The following is a 20,611-nucleotide window of genomic DNA, read 5'->3' as shown; positions in this document are numbered from 1 at the left end:
TCAGACTGGTGGTTAAATGTCTTTGACGAATGATCTGCAAACCATTGTTTGATTGCAAAATTACATCCCTACAAGCGTTCGATTACACTTCGAATAAGGTTCTCCTGTATTAATTCTGATATCCCGTTGTTATTATCGGTTGCAATAATCATATCTCCTTAATTTAGTCAATTTACTACTTTGTTAGTTTGTATAAGTGACTTCGTTACTTTAGGACAGTTATTCTATTACCCTGATCCAGCAGTGATTGATTACCCCACTAGAATGACTTCGCTTTCCAAATTAAATGATCCAATCACCTCGTTACTTTATTGAAATCGATCCGCAAAAGCATTGCGCATACCCTGCCGCTCAAAAAACTAGATATAATCGTCTCTAAAGTTTTCTATATAAATATATACAAATCTTACTCAACTTGTACTTAATCTGCAGCCGTGCAGGCACCGCCAGTCTAAGGCAGTAACAAATCCAGTACTTTTGTACAGTTATTTTCGTTCCTCTATTTAAAAAATTCTACCTACTGAAAAAACTTCGATCTAATTTAAAAATCTAAACCATATGCCAAGATGTTTTATCTTCCATCAACGATTTAATGCCATATTTATTCAATTTATTAAAATGGAATGCAAGTTTGTAAAGTTTATGGAACCACTTGTACATTCTCCATGCGTAGCTCTTTTTTTTTTACAATTATATTTCGCGAAATAGCTTTAGGAAGTGCGATATATTTGCTACAAAAATTATTAGCTCTGAACTTAAAATAATGACCTGCACAATCTGCTTTGCAGAGTTGAAAGAACATCCAAGCATTTTGATTCTTGAATAATGATAATATAGTAGGCGAATCAAATTGGTGGCACCTCAAAAACTATTTTTAACATAATCGCTTCCAAAATTACTTCTTTTTGCCATAATAGTGATGATAAACGTAATGTTGTTGCTATAAAATAATGCGAAATTGTATTTACGAAACTGTACATAATTCGTATAATTGGCACATGTGTTGATCATATATGCCGCGCTAGGATCAGAGTCCGCACTTGCGGACGCTTACATGCTAAGCTTCCTAATGAGAGACGCACTAGCGAGCAACACGTGTACTACTCCATACTCAAGATCAAAACCGCCGTTTTTCAACAATGCACAATTTTGATTGATATACTAAATACCAAGGTACCACTATACCAACTGGATTTTGAAGTATATCGTGTGTGCGCTTTTTAGAGCGCTTTTTTTTTGTTTCTGTCAAATGAAAACACTACCATAGCAAAAGAGGTACGAAATTTCCCTGAGGAATATTAAAGAGGACAAATAGCCCATTACTCAGAACATAGTCGGCCTTTACACAAAACTATCTTCCGATTAGGTAAGACTCGGTTATAGCTAGATCGCTTTTGTCTTTTTGCCAATTTTTACGGAATCTCTTACAGAAACAACGAAAAAAAAGATTATCGATACCAGTTTTCAATCCACATTTGAACGGCAAGGAGTAAACCTAGATTTTTACTGGACATTCTTTCCAAACGATTCTGTGCATTTACTTAAATTATCTGTGAAAAAAAAAAAGTTAAATTTGCAAAAAAATATGCAATATTGACTAAAAGGCGACGCTAGTGGTTGGCAACATCAAGTTAAGTCACAATTTTAAAGACCTAATTTATTAGGTTGTTACAGCGAATCCGGTAAGCTCTAAATAAAATAATCCTTAAAGATAAAAGCGGTAGCAGTCGAAATCCGACGGATGTCGAAATCCTATGCTTCACTTTTTACGAAAGCAGATCATAGAACTTTATCAGAGTCCAATGGCTTTGTCGGCCAAAACTCGTTATTCACATGTAATGTGTTGCAGAAGCATGATCCAAATACCGGAAACATAAAAAATGGATCCCCCGTGGACTGACTTAAGACCAATTAAAAATTCATGCCTTATTCCACTTCAATCAACAAAAAATCCGCTCTGAGTGTCAATCGCATAGACAAGGCATGGTCCAGTCTTTATCGCTAGTCAGAGAGAGATTATGGTGGTCCTTGTTCTAGTAAAAAATCAAATTTGGTGGCAACGTCAAGTAACCGCAATGAACACGAGAAGCATCTGCTGCGAAGAGATACTCACCGAAAATGAAACAATAAATGCAGCTCGCTATTTCAAGTTCCTCGAAAAACTCCTAGACCGTTGGCAAGGCAATTAAAAGCACGCAGGCTGGTTACTTGATGACAACGCCAGACCTCATCGCCACACCTCAATTATTTTCTGTATTGAGCAAAGAAGTATATAACATTGGCTTCAATTTGCTTACTTTTCGAAATCGATTTACTTCGAGAAACCATAGACAAAGAAATTGCAGATGGGAACGCAAATGGTAGGTATATGGTCGTCCAGAATCTGCCAGGGAGCTAGGACAGATGCATAAAAAATGAAACAGAGTGGCCCTAACACATTCTAAAAATAACCATCACAACCCAACTAGTTCAAAAGTTACTCAATTTCAAAGCCTTTCACATTTGCTTGTAACAACCTAATATTTACAGTACTTTTCTGATGGTAATAATAATTGCAATATTAAACTATGGGATAAGATTCAAAATTCTCACAAGCGTCGACTTACGTTATGATCGGTTGTAAACGCTTTTTTCATCTGATCTTCATTGCATTAGCTAAACATGTTTTAAAAGGATTCCAAGTAATTGAACTTTGGCACGCATGAAACTTTCAGGCGAAAACCTGATGAATGATGTGATAAAAAACTGAGGATTTCCGTTTTCAATTTATGATTTTAATATCAGAATCCGTACCACTTGGCAATATTTTTCCCTCAGTCGATTTGGACAATCCGTATGCCAGTCAATCCGGTTGTTTAAAACTCTCCTTCTTTTGCTTCTATCTACTGAACCTGTGTCGTCTTTTCAATTTTCATAGATTTTTCTGAAGCATATCGTGCAACTCAACGTAAAATTAACACTTTATGATATTCTTTTAGAAGTATTATGAACATACATTGTTTAATATTGTAATTAAACAGCCAGTCAAGGAGATTGGGATTCGAAGGGCAGGCTCTCGAGTTGCCGTGCCAATGCTCAATTATAGTTTATCTGCCCGCCCGCTTAAAACATTTTAAACATCAGCCTCTGCTTAAGAGTTAAGAGCAGTTTGTTCAAGTCCTGCTATAATATGTATAATTAAACTGATCTTGCATGATGTATGTAAAGTCGCTAGGCAAGTATTTAAAGATGACATCTGATGTCTCATCAAGGAATTAAAGTAATGCCTAGTTATTCTTTGAAAGATTGATTTGTAACCCGTAAATTCGTATCGACTGTTTGCTACTTCTGTATAACACACACACTTATTTATATCAGCTTGTTAAATATAAGTATTTCAAGCCCTGCAAATTTAATCTATTTGTAACTACATTTGATTTTTGCTGTAAAATACAGACATTTACGGACTGATAGTGTAATATTTCAACGGAAAAGATAATAAAACAACTTTAAAAAATCTTGATAGCAGTAGAGGAACCAGTTCTGTGATGTCATTAAATATCTTTGAGTGGCTAGTCGGGTCCTTTTGTGCCTCTAGATACTGATCCTCTAAAGTTAATGATTGCCTCGTATTTAGGCCATCATATTGAAAAGGCTTCCATCAAAAACGTAGGCATATTTTATCTTGTAGCGCTACTCACCCATGAGTAGCGCTATATAATAATACAAAAGTTTCACGGCGACGGTCGGTCGTTGTAGAATGTCGGCTTGTTTATTTTCATATAGATAGACGGAGCGATGTGTATGCTAATCGTGCTTGTTGCCGGTACCGCCGTTACGGTAGAATTGCCGCATCAGAATTTGCTGGATACGGGCTTTGTATTATAATTAAATTGAAAACTAGAGTATTATAAATCGCTTTTTTCTGATATCCCTATTTTTGCAATTAATTGAACAGACCAGTAAATATGTAACAATTTTTTTGTTACACATTTAAACCAGGTCATCAACAAATCTGCAAATTTAAAAAAGGCACATCTTATCACCCCAAACCACGACAAAGGCCTGCCGATCTCCTCTCGAGTTGAGGATAGCATCAAACTTGGATTTCTCATCGCAGGCGAGCATAGAAAAAATCGTCGCCCAACAAAAGTTCCCATAGCAAAAATTGTCCATGATAAGTAGTAATACTGCATGACTAATTACAGTTAGTACGTAAAAATCTAAAAAAAACGTAAAAACCGCTGTATAGGTGCAATCATTCTTCAGCGGTTCAATTAAAAGAAACTAAAACCTAAGCGAAGAAAATCCTAAAAGCGCTCCAATGAAAAACTGATGCTACTTGTACTTCCTGATATATGCATAATACATAAGCGGACTGTCAATTTGAAACTAAATTCAATAAATGCTCATCAATAAGCTTGCTTAAAGAAAGATTGTGCCTTCAGTACTATGCCTCGAAAAAACCAAAGCATAGACAGTAAGTAGTACTAACGAAAATGTTATATATATGTATATATATGCATAGGCGGAACACAGAGGAGTCATTGAATATGAAGTGACAACACAGCGATGCTGTTAGTAAAAGCCAAGTGCTCTATCCGTTCCAATTACTTCAAAGACTTAACCGTTTGAGACTGGTTTATAGGACGTTATGCACTACCTACAGTAATCATCAAAACTTTCTCATTTTTGGTTGTCAGCATTTCGGAAATGAAGCATTTGTTCGAAGCTTACACGAGATAATTAATTGAACAACTTATGAGGCATATAGTTATATTAGCTCATTAAGTGAGTATGACTAGCAAATAATTATGGTGTTTGCCTTGGGTCATTTCCGTTTTAGAAAATCAATGTGATATTCTGATACGATTGGAAGAATAAGATGATATGTATATTTTTGTACAGAACAGTATGCACAGACCATATTTCTTCAGTCATTCTCGGTGGTAGGCAATTTAGTTGGTAATCTGATTTCTTGGAATGTGCGCATTACGCAAGCAGTTGGAAGTACTGAGGCTGTGGACAGAGGATTCCTTCTCTTAATTTACAAAAACTGAGCTAAATCGCTTGTTCAATGACTCTGCTCTATGTATTTTTTTAAATTTCTTTTTTACTTTTTTAATCCTTTATTGACTTTATTTGTTCATTATCTGTAATTTATTCATTATTTGTAATTAAATGTAAATTTGTAAGTTACCGATGTCATTCTAAATTGAAATAAAAGGTCCACCTTTCATAACGTAGCGTTAAAGTGTGAGAGGTAAATATAACAATGTCGAACGCTTAAAAACTCTGGCGAGTCTCGCTTATAGCCACTTGCGGGTAGGCCTTTGTATTTTGTCGGAGTAAATCATTCCTATTGACTTCCGTGTTTTGGATTATTATTAGTCAAGATCATTAGTCAGCAGTCCCTCAGTCAGTTCACTTAAGTGACAATAAGCAAATAAACTAAAAATAACCAAACAAATGCGCAAATATACACCTGAAAATTAAACTTGAAAACTAAAATTGATGTGAAAAATAATTTTTCGGACACCCGCTCCGTGTATTCTACGAAGCTCTATAAGAAGTCAATACACGACTAGTTTAATGGAGATAAAAGATGCGTGCCTTTTCACTTACAGGTAGACTGCAGACTCAGCCTCCGCGGGGAAGTGAATTCGCTTACAATTTTACGTACTTTCCCACTAGCAACCCCTGTATGAATCACTGAAACGCATGAAGTAGACACTGATGAATGAAAGACATCCTGCCTTAAGTACAACATATGAATAGTAATTGTGCTATACAAATACACTGTACTATCAGCAACTGATGAAATGTGAGCGATCAGCAGTGCTGCTTAGAAAAAAACTCATTCAACTAAAGTAATATAACGAATGATATAATTAATGTTAAATAGACATTTAAAAATTTAATAAGAGAAGCGTCTACAAATCGTAAGAAATTTTACAAATATCATACTATATCTTTACATTTTCAAAAACTTATCGAATTAGCTTCATATCAGTGTCTAGTCTACTGCCCCCAAGAGGGTAACTCGTGCGTTGCATTTGATATATGTCTGTAATGATTCAAGATTAAACCTGGAACATGGCCTCGGCTTTAGTTACTTCAATGTATATGAGTTTTCGACCCGCAGTTTAAATTTTTATGTGTACGCTTTTATTTACCTGACTGTATGTGGAAGATAATAACTTCGAAGAACTCGGGACATTAACCCGCTTAATAAATTCATCGTTAAGCTGAATATTGATTATCTAGTATGCGAAGCAACGTATCACCATTTTAGTTATGTCAGTCGCAATTATTATTACTAATTTCTACAGACGACGTCCATTAGACGCCCGTTCTACACTAAAATAAACTTTTAGCCATTGCAAAAAGGTGCACGTACTTCGACTTTTGTGCTATGATTCCAACATAAATATAAGACAGATATCCTCTTTGTATTATTCGATATGCTAGCAAACAAGTAAAAGTCATAAGTTACTTCGATGAAACTTGAAAACCACTGAAAGCTGTAATCGGTAGCCTCTAATATCTCATTAGCCGAAAAACGACTAATAATGGGCATTCTCTTTATTTTTTTTAAATTAAAATCAGCTATTTATGTGTAGCTATAGGGCTACACGTTGCCTTAGCAAAACTACTAACGTTAACTATTAGGTAACTTCAAATAGCTCGCTCTTTATGTCTTTAATCAACCTGACAAAGCGTTTTGTCCCAAGATGTCTGAATGCTTAAATATCAGCAGTTTTTTGTTAAGTGGGGTTTAAATGAAAGGTTATTCAGATTGGGTTAGAAGCCATAGCATCACACATTCTGCTGATCGCTATTTTCTTTAGCTCACAGTGTAAATACCTGTTACTGTTACATCCTAAGCTAGATTTTGTCATATACATTTTCCAGTTCCTGGTGCTTAGGACCTAGGTAGCAGCTAATCATCTTGACCAGCTTCGCACAACTTAGTGTGCACTAAATATCAGGATCCCCTGTCTAAGCACTTGTTGACAAGCATTATCTAAACAAGGAACATTCACGTAGTAATGCATCAAACCATAAGCTCGCTCTGTTGGGGAAACCCTCAAATGTGCTCCTAGCACCTGGATCGCGCGAACAGAAAGGCGATAGGCCCAAAACAAATGTGCTTTTTGGACATTCTGCCCGCCTCTCTACTTACTTTAACTAGCGATTCGGTTGTAATGGCTTACTTTGGCAGCAGTCTCCGGTTCTTTAAGTAATTGGTGTGCGTCGATATCGTATGGTCAATATGGTAATGGCGGTTATGTGTAAAAATTGTCCATGATCTTCACATTAGTCAAAGCGTATCTAAAAGATTACTCCATGTTACCAGATTTTATAAGACTTCATTACAACATACCTTTTCGAAAAAAGGGCCCGTATTGGCCCTTTCCAGTGCATATTTATGCAGAAGTATGCAGAATTTGATGTAAGAGCATACTATGAGGTGATTATGCTCTTGGCTCTGCGTTGTTTTTTGGGGTTGCACTTGCTTACAATATCCAACGCTTTGTTAGCGGAAAACTTATTCTAACGCGATAGATCAATGAGGTGTTTACTAGTCAGTCATCGCAATTTTATCCTTACTATGCACGTCTTTATCTTTATTACAATAATCTACATTTCTGCACTTAATTTTTTTTCTATCAGCTTTATTTACTAGGTATACATATATTTACCGTGATAATAAATAGACGAGTCTATCCAGAATTTAGTTAATAATGCAGTCATCACCAGTCGTGAACTTCTGAGAACACTGCTTAGCGTCGAATAGATTTACTGCCAGCCGATAATCGTTTTGGTTACACCTTTAACAACAACTTGGGAACGTCATCTCTTTATATTCGAAAATGAGTAGGTAATGATTATGTAGATAATTAATGACATTTGATAAAATGTTTGAGTTTAATATGACATAAGTAACAATTCGCCGTGATTTATGCAGTATGATACGCCGACCAAGCTCATATACTTGGCCAATGAATATCCTTAAGCCATTTAGTTACCTCCTTTGTGTTTGGTCTAAGACACGGTTCCGTTGTCGATTTGTCGTCGACACTGAAATCAACAGCTGTATTTTCGCATGCGAGGCGAATGCGCAATCTGTAATCATTTAAACAGAGTTACGCAAATCTAAAAGAGAAAGGCACACTGAGTGTGAGAACATAGAGGGCGGGGGGCAAATTAAGTGAAAAAGAAAGTAAAAGTATAAACCGGCGACAAAAAACCATGAAGAGATGCGAAAGAGTGCAACAGCGAGGGGGTGAGAGAAAAGTGAAAGACTGGGGTAATGAGAGGAACTGAGAGAAAAGGGGCAAGAGAGATGTGAGAGTGAAAAAAAAAAAGTATGTCAGGTTATCTTGATTAATATGTGCAACACGTTTTTCGATAAATATCTGAAGATTCTAATGGGCAGTCTACATCATTGAAGTACTGAGATCTGATTAAAGTGGATTTCCCTTCTGTGCCATGGTCGCGAGTTCGTATAGCTCTGTATTGTCTGTTTACATTTTGCGTGTACGCCCGACGGAAGTACCTCAGTCAGGTAAGTAGTGTAACGTATTCGCAGTGGAATACTTAGCGGTTTGGGAATACTAATACTTAATGGATATCCTGACATTTCTGTGCCTAGCGTCAAATATTAATAATGAATATCATGACTGAAAATGCTGCCTCAGTTTGACTCTAGATAAGACCTATTGCATTGAGGACGTTTACCGATCTTACCTGCCACTTTTAACGGCTCTGGCAGACGGATAGATAATAGAAAAGTAATCTTTAAAAGGTCCAGCTTTGTTCGTCAAAAGTCATAGGGCTACTATCTGACCGTACTATAAAAACAAATGAAGTAGATAGAAAGGCTCATTGTCTTAATGCGAAATCAAATACGTTTTCGGCTTAATATATTGGCAGTGATAATTAGCTGTTTCAATCCGCTGTTATGAAGTTTCCTCGCTGTGCAGTAGCAATTATTATTTTGCCAATGGTACTCTGTAGTCGGTAAAGAGTGTACTTTTCGATCACCCCGAATACATTTATATTACATACGTAGATATAAGACGTAACGTTTTTTCTCTCGCTAGTGTTGGAGATCCTATTATATAAGGCAATATCTCGTCAGTGCCATCAGATGTGAGAGATCACAGCATCCAACCCTATACAGCAGCCGGCATATGTTGTTTGTATAACTATATGAGTATTACATTATATTATTAGAATGTTGCAATACTCCTCTTTTTTTAATCGAAATTTCTTTTACAGTCGTCCATCGACATAAACTTTGTCTCTCCTATGAACAAGCTTCTCCAGTAGACGACTCATTGATCGGATTTCTTCTTTTTAAACAAAAGCGATACCACGGTTTAGCATACAACTCAAAATTGTAACTCTGTTACGTTTTTGAGTAATCACATTTTTACTATTTCTTCAATTACCTGAAGAAGGCACCTTTTCTGCTGTGAAAAAACAGAAAATTCCGAACTTCGTTTGCATGAAAAAGCATTTTTTAAAGGGGCTAAATTCAGAATTCTGTATTTATCTACATAGCTTCTTCGTTCGTAAGCTGTGTTGACTGTTTGGCTAACAGCTATTAAATGATCTGAATATACAGTGACCCCCGTGGAGTTTGGCTGTGATTGTCTACATTGTCCATTGAATGACTGTGTACTTGCAGTTGACACCCAAAGATAATCTATGGCGGAATTGATCGTTAAGGCTATTTTCAAGGCTTTATAAACTTCTAACGTGTCAGTTAGATTTATCTGAAAACATATTAAACTCCGCAGAGATATATTCTAATGCTTAGGCAGCACTATAGTGATTTTCAAAAATATTATTATATTCAAACGGAAAATCTCTAATCGTCCGTATGACGACATTTTTTGACAACGAGGCTAGAAAACACAAATACTTTACGTAAGTACTTTGTACTCCTATTTACTAAGCAGTACTCTGATGCAGATATTATAAGTGTATTTCAAAATCAGAATACGCCTATCGCTAGCACTCGGATTGTAGTAGGTTTAAGCACTAGTCGACCTGTCAACTTCGTGCAAAAACCAACTTCAATAAAAAAAATATCTGCATGTTTCTTCTTTAAATAATCAAGCATTAATACTCACCTAACTAGGTAGCTTTATTTCCCCGAGAGCGATTAACACGCAATGACTAATGTTTAGTCTGTTATAATTGATAATTGGATTTCGCGCTAATTGAGCCCAATGTGTCCTAACCATTGTCGTCTATGCTTACTAAACATATTTATTGGCCTTGTTTTTGCTTCCAGTTATTTCACTTCGCTCCATTATTAAAAGCTATTAACAGTAATTCGTCTAAGATTCTTATAGTCTCAATTGGCATCATGACTATATCTGGATTTTAAGATTAAACAGGTATCAGTAATGTATATCGTGTTTTTCGACGGTCTCTAGAGAAATTTGCTTTCTATCTCCAAAATCCTTTTTTTTACGTTTTTACCCGTAATACTTTTCACCAAAACCAAAGCAATATCTACCTAAATAAAGTTTATATATCAGCTTTAGGATGATCAAAGATTCAAAGTACATGTTGATATTACATTATTGATTTAATACGCGTGTATAGTCAAGCCATGGTGTCAATCTTTTAACGTTTCCGGTTTGGCGCCCTGAAGTAATTTTACTAATTGTCGCTTTTGACGACTGTTTAATTATCGGGGAATAACAGCCTATTCAAATAAAGTTTGATCTATGACACTCTTCTTGACCAGTAATTACCATGTTTACAGAAAAATGCTAATTGAGTATACGTTAGCTTAAGTCTAATCACAAGTAGATTTCAATCGTGGCACCATGCTCAGTCAAAAATGAATAGCAACATATGTGAAAATGTTAGGTGTTTGTACAAATCTATTAAAAACTTTCTTCTTATTATTAGAAATTTTCTTGGTAAAAACATTTTTGAAATGTATTATTTCTTGGCCATTACTTACATCTTAAACAGCAATGTCATAATGGCTCTACTTAAATCCGTAAGAAACTCTCAGCTTCTGAAAATTGCAAAAGTTTTCAAAGAGGTGTCATAGCATCATTATTGGTTGGGATGTAAGTGATCTGTAAGATGCCAAAGATTGACATATTAGTCTTTTTGATTTGGAAAACCCTGTGTTATAAACTTCCTTTATTTCGAAAGTATGCACCCTCATCATTAATAATCAGGTAGTGCTTATATTTAGCTTTCAAAAAAGAATAGTCGGCCGTTTTGATTAAATCGGTACCATAATTTGTCAAGGAAAACCACCTTTGCGCCTAAAATCTACTAATTGTTTCTAAGTTTTTGTCTCCATAGAACCAAGTCGTTAGCAGTCTTCGACTAAAAATCGCATCACACGCATCACCTTGGCATTTGGCATAAGTTCCTTCATTATGTTTTTAAAAAATAACCGAAAGGCTTTGTGAGTATCAGGTAGACTGCGGCTTATAGTTATTACAATAGTTGCTTTTTAGTCAAAGAATTCCGTCACTATAAGATGTTGGCTGCTGATAAAATAATTAATTTATTTAAATTTATAATTACAGTTAAAACGGAATATAATATATGCATAAACGACTTAGCAATCGATGGTACACGGTGTTCTTATCTCAATGCTATGCGATATCTCAAAAGAGTTCTTAACTTATATCCATAAAAAAATAGTACCTTATAGTTTCGACCCTGGCATCCTCTGGAATTTACTCTATATAATTTTTGGTACAATTTTGGATTCATATGCCATGCATTATGTAAGAAGTTGCATATCTACGAAGCTGAGTGCGCACATCCTACGGCAGTTGTGTCATATGCAGTGTGTGCGCATCTATTTAAAACTAGTAAAGCTACTGAATGCGTTGGTTTCATATGCTTTTTACCTAATGGATGGCGTGATATGTACAAAAGGGTAAAGTCCTCTTATTCCTGAAATTCTAACCAAAGTATTCGCACTAGTTCCTAGGAATTGATACTCATATCTTTGTTTAATATCTGTAGGCAAACAAATGCATATATAGTACTCTCTACTGTATCAAACATTTTTTAACTCAAAATGTAAGCCCTGAAAGTGTTGAACTTTTTTAGTAATTCATACATAATTGCGGATCTATTGTTAGTTTGCTATAGTAGAAACAGTGATTAATCAAACTTAAGGAGAGATTGGTGAAATGATTTAGAAAATTATCTAAATAGTTAATTAAAACATATCCAAACCAAACGTTGTTTAGTCTTATTAATTGTTGTGAATAAAATATTAGTTGTTACAAAATCACCGCTAAGCAAAGTAAATGGTGTTGCTGTTATTTTCTGCTAACTATTATGATGTGATTTACATGACAAAAAACTAACAAGTTTTTCCATCCTTCATAAAGAATAGCGCATTAGCCTATCATAAAATTTTACCTATATTTTACACTCTAAGTCAGAGCACCTGGTTATGGCATTTTTTTATTTAATAATAATTTTTATAGCAAAATGCTTGATGAAATCTTCTTTGATGTGTGAAAAGTTAACGCAGTTTTTTAAGCACAGATTACAAATAATTCCTACCGTACGGGACGCGAAGTTACTGACATCCATCTTCGAAGCACCTGAGTTGCAAGGAATAAGCCCAGACTTTTATTGTGTTTTTCCAAACAATTCTGTGTGCCTACTTAAATTAGCATCACAAATATCTATAATAAAAAAAAGATACAGTTCGTAAATACACGTATAAGATTGGATTCTGGACAACAACGGCATCAAGTTTAAAGTTACAAGTTTAAAGACCTAATTTATTATGCCTTTAATATAATTTAGCGAACTTCAAAATTGAACTTCGTGACTACGCGCTACTAGTAAGCGAAAATTTGGCCAGTTGTCGGAACTTGAAGGACAAGAACCCATTACCGCAGTCGAGGAAACTTTTCACGGTAGCAAATGTTCGAGCCTAAAGGCTCCACTGATCAAAATTTACATTTCACATTGTGACGTGTTACATAACTATAACTCAGATACTGAAAATGCGGGAACTGAGCAAAGAATTCGCCTCATATGAATTGGCTCCAAGCTAGCTGGAAAGGCGCGTGGTATGTTCTACGTTCTATTTGAACATTTGAAAAATACTAGGAACTTTAATCAATAAAAAACCTGCCTGAAACATACAACATAGACGAAATATGATTCAATTTCGATGACCAGGCGGAGAGAAACCAGACGAGAGAATGGCATCAGTCTGGAGAGGAATCGGTGGCAATATCAAGTAAATTTAGGCGCACGGTAATGGTGGTATTTTCGATGGGCATCAAGGGTATCCACTATTGCGAGATAGTCGCCGAAAGTGAAACAGTGAATGCAGTTCGCTGTCTCGAGTCCCTCACGAGACTCATAGACTGTTGGCATGGCAATCGAAAGCACGTACTCTGGTTAACTGGTCACGGTGCCTCACCACCATCCCCCAATTACTTTCTGGATTAAGCAAAAAGATATCCAACGTTGGCTTCAACCCGCTTATTCTCTTAATCTAGGTCCGTGTGTTTACAGGGCTTTATATGCCAAAGCAACGGATGGAACAGCATATCCCATTATCTATGTACTTAGAAGAGCCATAAATAGAGAAATATAGATATAAGGCAGCCAAAGCGCTGGCATCAGTATATTAAGAATAAAAGAAAGTACAACTAACACATATTAAATAATGATTCCAGCCCAATTTAAACGTTATTCATTCAGAGCATTCGCTCATAATCACAAACGTTCCAACAATACAGTTTTTTTTATATAACGGTTTATGTTTACCGTTCCCCATGGAGTCAGAGTATCCCCGACCAGTTCCGCCCAAATGTTGTACTACCCCCCAAATTTGTTTATACTTATAGTTAAGCTCTTGAATCACTGGTCAAATTCAGTTATTTTGTTTTCTTGAAACAAAGCTTCTGCAATACTAGCAAGACGAGATAACATAAAATATTATGAAAACGGACCCCCTTCGGACCAATTTCGCAAGATCCAGATACTTTAACGCAATAGGTCTAGAAGACATTTTAGTAAAAACTAACCCCTCTTTACTATTTCTGCCAGAGCTAATTTACTAGAAGCTAAAATACGACGTATTCTGTAATTATATGTTAACATCGCCGAACGAAAAATGAACTGGACGCAATGTTTGGCTTGAAAAACCAAAAGCATTGGACCGGCTATCAAAAGGCCTAAATATAATTCGCCCGTGAATCATGTTTTGAGGTACTTAAGGGAAAGCTTAATACTACAAAACAAGCGTTCTCAATTCTAAATTTGGAAGCATGTCAATGATTCTATATGACACCCAAAACAGCACATTTTCTGTTTCTAATGGTATCAAGGTATTTTAGCTTTATTTGAATGTTCTTACAAGTCGAAAGTCACCCTGTCAAAAGTCTTCATTATTTTCTTTGCTTATCAGTCTAACAAGAACGGTCAATAACAATTGTTAATTACTTGTGATTAATTGTCTTACGTACCTTCTTTCCTTAATTCGTGTTTCAAGTAAGTCTATAATAGACAATCCAGTCTTATCCTGTTCTGCTCATATGACTAAATACCACAATAATTACCTTGAAAATGATGTGAGTATTTTAGAATAATTTTACGAAGTACATGGCTGTGTTCTCAAGCAGGAACCCAAATCATAACTCTACGAATTTTAGTTGCTTACGTGCTATCCTTGGATGCGTCATGCTCCAGGGATTTTGACTGTCAGAACCATGGAGGTAGCAACATCGTATGGTTTATCAATCTGTAAAAATGCCTACTTTATGGAACAGGCTAAGGACGAATCGAAAAGCTGCGTTAAAAATCTGTCTTTCTTGCTGCCTCCCATATTAAGCACGCACCTTCTTGCAAACATTTATTTAAGTACCAGTGGAGTTCTAACCTATTTTCCTGCTAGCTTAACTTTTTACAATGAACAGACACTTCCTGATACCGTCGTGCATAAAAAATCCCAGAACTCAAATTTATTTAGGGGCAGAGTCAAACGATAGCCATATTTCAGATTGGCCGTTTCGACTAACATCAACGTATATGCGATCTGCTCGCATCCTGCTGTCCGTATAGGATCAGCCAGACGCACAACTGATCATTAGGCCTGTGTGTGAACTCATTGATAATGTTTTTATTTTTCTAATAGCTACGAGGGTAATAAAAGGATATTTTCAAGATGTTGAAGACCTGTGTTAAGTGAATAGTTCCGAGCTACTACTAGCAGTGTAAAGCAGCTCCTCCACTACAAAGGTAAATGTGTAAATTTGGAAATAGTCTGTAGTGGAGTATTTAGTTGAGTCTCGAGATTAGACATATTTTTTCTTAAATGCGTGAAACATCTCCTATTAAGCTATTTAGATTTCTGAACAATTTTAGACTCTGTACAGTAGGTTAAAAGAACATAGTATTTAGATAGTTAATTTACCTTGACATCATCGTGGAAAAATGTTGACGAGTATATCATAAATAGGCATAAATCATAGATTTGGGCAATTTTCCAGTGGACTACTTTATTCAGTACATCCATATGTAGGTCGCAACTTTTTTTGCTTTTTATAAGTCTCTGAAGAACACACATATCCCCCCCTCTATGAGGCATAGCCATAAATTAGGCTTTTGATATTTGCAGTCTGCCATCTTTCTTGATTACCAGTGTTCATTCGTTCCATGGACGAGCCCAACAGCTAACAAACGCTTATAACCACGCTGTATGTTTAATAAACGTGGATTTACTTATATCAAGAGGTAGAGAGCAGCAGCAACTGGCGGAGCTGCTGCTCTCTACCTCTTGTCACTGTGTAATATATTCACTCTTTATTGCTACATAGTTACTGAAGCATATCACGGAGAGGTTCGAAATTAATATAAAATCTAGTTCAGGTTTTTAAAGTAGCAGCTTTGGCTATGTTTTTATATGGTTTCACTATGACGTGTAATTCTACTTAACTATAAAGTAGGTACATAATGCAAGAAGGCTAAAGCACTTTTTTTTTTCGGTTTCAAATTACATCTTTCTTGAACAGGTTTCATGCTTTCAATAATATGAAAACATCCTACAAAAATTCACGATTTACGCGCCCTAAATATTGCGTGAAAATAACGTAAGTATCATTGCCTTTCGCGCAAAAAGGTCTATATCGTTTTCAGTACAGGCTGTTAGTGAAAAAAATCATAATATGAAGGCGACGTTGGATAATTCAGTTTGTACCATATTCAGTCCGCTTTTATCACAGATTTCGATAGCCACCACCTCTTGCGTTGTATGACAAAGTTCGATCGCTAGCAAAAACTTGGAAATGTTCTATCAGATCCAAGTGCATATAGTCCCAGACAGTAGAGCTAATGAGCTTGTATTATTCTATTTATGTTATAGCAACCGAGTTATACTTAAATGTTGCATTACTACCGGGTTCTGTTTTCTTGTGTATAGGCTGAGGGCGGATATTTAGTTGCGATAAAAGAAAGAGGTACCAACCATTTTCTACTAGAGGACATGACGAACAACGATGTCAGATTGGCATATTTCAGCCTCAGCGACCAAGCACAGATAGATATGTCAGAAAAAAATGGACAACGAAAGATTAACCTTTTGCGATTTTAACTAAAACTAGAGGACGTTTATGTTTTATCGTCTCTTGTAACATTTTTCACGGAATAGAGTTGATAAGAGCATCATTGCGTAAAATTCTTTTCACCTTAGCAAATTAAAATACTTATTTAGCAACACAGAGTTTGCATCTTTCATAGAAGAAAGTAACTGGATATGCATACAATCCGGTCAACTCTAAAACCGCTCAGTCCTAGAAAAGTCGAACACCAGATAACTTCAGCAATACTGAATACTGCACTATAATCATTAACGAAGTTGATTTCAGTTGGATGACGTTCCATGTGGTAAAGCCATCAAATTCCTTTGTTAGTGCCGTGAAGCTAACTAATGCATTTCTCGCTATGAAAAATGTTATGACCTAGACTTGAAATTTCTTTCGGGGTGACTTTGAACAACCAGCCATTTTCTCCCCTAACGCACTGCGAACGTTGACTGTTTTAGTTCTTGCTAAACTCTTATCGTCCGCTCAGACGCTCCGCGGTATTTGAATTGCTTTTTGAAACTCATTCAAGTGACTTTCGACCCTACCGGGCGTGTTAAAAATGAATTCGAAGAAACTGGATTAAGAAAATCATTTCGGGCACATTTTATGTGCCCGAAATATTTTTTATCTTTCATTGACTGCTTTGGTAATTTAATATGGCTTATCTTGAGATAAAAGAGAAAAGGGTTGAATGAGTTTCTCAGAAATAAAACAAGCTAGCGTATAAACTTATAAGCGTATCATTAATATCGGTCGACGAATTGGTGGATGCTATGATATGAAATCGTAATTGTATGTTTTGCTTATACTCTTAAAATGAGTTTTCTGAGGTATAAAGCGAAACATTTTTTTTATAGTGGGCTACCCTATTGAATAGACTCATTAATATTAAACCCGACCAAATACACACTGAAAATCACACCGGTATAAACTATAAACGAGAAAAACCTTTGAAGCGGTTGAAAGTAAGTTTTTTAGCGAAATATTGAATGCATCCATAATAGAGGGAGGTACACTTGAATTATTTTTTGATAACACTAGTTTAGTGTAATTAGAAACGGCTAAATTTACCAAATTAGTTTCTTTTACGATGGATGTGAAAGACATGGGCCTCTTGCTTGCTTAGTTTAACATATTAATTACTGCATTTCTGTGTTTATTAAATGTTTTCACTAGGCGAGCTCAACTGGATTGACTGCTGTCGCAAGTTAACGCAAAAATAAATCACAAATAATGTATTATAAGCTTTTCGTATTTATTTATGTTTATAATTAAGGCTAATATAATTAATTTGTAATACTAGATATGTAAAGATAACAAAGTACGTGCCATAGCGTTGAGCATATATATATATATATATATACCCGTTCCTATTGGCTTCCGTAAAATGATATTGTCACTAAGCAATATGAACTACATAAATTACTTGAAATAAAAAATCAAAGTAAAATAACACTATATTTATATATATTTAAACAAACTGCCCTATATAGGATAAATTAAGATGGCAAATCTACAAACAGGTCAATACATTTTTTTAGATCCAGTTGCCACGATAATTAATATTATATTGATTTCAGCTTAGAATTGAACGCTAAGATCCCCTTGCTTAAGTCATATGTGCAGTTTGGCACTGTAGCTGTGTATCTTCGTTGTAGTTTAGTGAAAATAATGTTCAATTTGTTTCAGGACATCCTGAGGAGATTCATTGGCTGCACATGCAGCGAGCTCTTTTACCTCGTTTTTAAGCCCAGAAGATCGTTTTAAAGCCACCGTGCTGTCCGTTTACTTATTTTTGTCTTCTTTTCTGGTTTTAACTATTCATATTCGGTTTACCAAGCTGAAATATATCTCATAACACAATGAGGTAAAGCATGCAGTGGAGAGTAAACAAAACGTGGCTACATGAATTTGGATTCTCATGACTAGGAAAGGCTCAATATGTTGTCACTTGCGTGTATTTTCTGCTGTAACAACTATAAAATAAAAACCCTTAAGCTGCCAAGACTTTTTTCAAACTGTATAGAGTTTTGCGTTACCTTATATAAATCTTTAAAACGCTGCATGACTCGTTGTAGTCGAGAGTCGACGATTCATAGATGCTGATGTAATAGGAACTTTGCCACAACTACCATAAAATGCTTCTGTATAAGTATCGATGATGTATTCTACATGTTGGATATCTTACCCTTGAACCGTTGAAGTTTAGAGTAATTTATTAGTTATCCTATAATTAATGTTATAAAAATAACCTCACACAAATGTTGGTTAATTTTTACTCGTGCTACTGTGCTATTATTGCTATTACATGCCGCTAAGTATCCAAATACGGTAATAAAAGATACACACTCGTACAGGCTGGGGAATTCAAATTCAAAAATTGCTGTCACAGCGAATATAGGTTAATTTTTCATTCTTGGTATCGAAAGAAGTCGTTTTTTAGAATGAAACGACAAGCTCGTCGTGGCAAAAAAACATGTTTTCAGAATTTGAGTAGAAATCGCCTATTATGGAACGTTTTTATGTGAGACGAATTTCGATCACTTTTTAAAAATATTTTAGGTATTTCTTTAGGTGTTTAGTTTTAGGTTACCCCAGATCGGCAGTTTATGGCATCGCAAATATGTTTGTGGCAGCAAAAGAAGAGGAAGCAGGGAGGCATCGTCGGCATCGCAAATATGTTTGTGGTAGCAAAAGAAGAGGAAGCAGGGAGGCATCGTCGGCATCGCATAGCGTAAAACTCGCGGCTAAAAAAACTGTGTCCGACGGTTATCGATGCCACCTAAAAATGCATTCCTGATATCTTTATTAGGGCATTAGTGAGAAAATTTGGTTTGAATGGGTGTGACATGTCAATCTATATATAGCTCGACAATAATACAAGCCATTTTGGGTGCTATCGTTTTATAAAATCAAGGTATTGGTTGAATAATTAACACGCGTGCCAACGTTAGTGTATTGTTATTATACCTGGTGGCACCAAGGGCGAATCGTCGAAGCCAAGTACCTATAAATTTGAGGATGGACGAAGTAGCTGACCAGTACTAAGGTGACTGATGGATAACTCAATCTGGCACTACCATTAGGTGTGAAGGTGCGTGCGCGCCTGCATCTTCAACGCGATCCCTAGGGTCGATAAAAACATTTTGGCTTGAGGAATATAGAGCAGGCGCCATAAAATTACATTGGAGGTGATCGCATGATGTCGTTGCCTAACAAACGCTAAACGAATGTTAACCAGGAACCACAGCTTGAGAGATTGACAAGAACGCAAGAGGGTGGATTCATACATATATGCTGGAAAACACCTTGTTAAGCAAAGAATCACGTGTTATATCGTCAATTTAGCCAAGCAACCTTGTTCCTTTTGCCTTTCAGTGTTTATATCATCCATGTCACATCGCGTTAATCGGAATGTATAAATATAATTATTAAATTCAGGCATCGAAAGTTCACTTCCTAGCCCTAGTCTCTTGGGGCATGCTATTTAATGATTGTACTTAAAAGACTTGAAGGACTTCTTCACATATTACAAACCATTCAAGGCTTTGAAAATCTTGGGGTACACACAAATCGAAATTATTGACCAAACTTATCGCTTGGTTAACAGATCCTGATATGAAGCGTCTTTTTGGTGACCCTGAATAAACTTTTGTGTCACAGTTGTGTAAAAGCATGACCCAATAACGCACATTATTATTTCTATTTGATAATAGTTCCGTTAAACAATTTGTGTTACTCATTAACCGCGTTTGAGCACTGCAGAAATATTTGCGTCTCAAAATTACGAAAACAACTCGCGTGATATATTGGTAAAGTAATGTATAATGCATGTAAATGAACGGTCAATTGGTGTATTAATATAACGGAATCACAAGAAAATGTCACGTGCTGCTTTTTATTTTAATATTTTGCCTAATTTTTCAGCATAACTTGATAATTCAATTTTATATTTAACCTTTGTGCAATGTTACTTTTAAGGAATAGAGTCGGGAACTTTGCATTTA

The 20,611-nt window shown here is 35.8% G+C and overlaps 1 long non-coding RNA gene across 1 annotated transcript; it reads left to right on the top strand.

Moving 5' to 3' along the window:
* Positions 1–8,417: 8,417 nt before the first annotated feature.
* Positions 8,418–20,491, top strand: LOC111267349 (uncharacterized). Its single transcript, XR_002684547.1, has 2 exons — positions 8,418–8,551; positions 18,294–20,491. It is a non-coding gene; the product is annotated as an uncharacterized LOC111267349 (long non-coding RNA).
* Positions 20,492–20,611: the final 120 nt, after the last annotated feature.

This window comes from Varroa jacobsoni, unplaced genomic scaffold (genome assembly GCF_002532875.2).
Source record: "Varroa jacobsoni isolate VJ856 unplaced genomic scaffold, vjacob_1.0 scaffold_1172, whole genome shotgun sequence".
Classification (NCBI taxonomy): domain Eukaryota; kingdom Metazoa; phylum Arthropoda; class Arachnida; order Mesostigmata; family Varroidae; genus Varroa; species Varroa jacobsoni.
The sequence above is the reverse complement of the archived record's forward strand: the minus strand, read 5'-3'. Positions and strand labels throughout refer to the sequence as shown.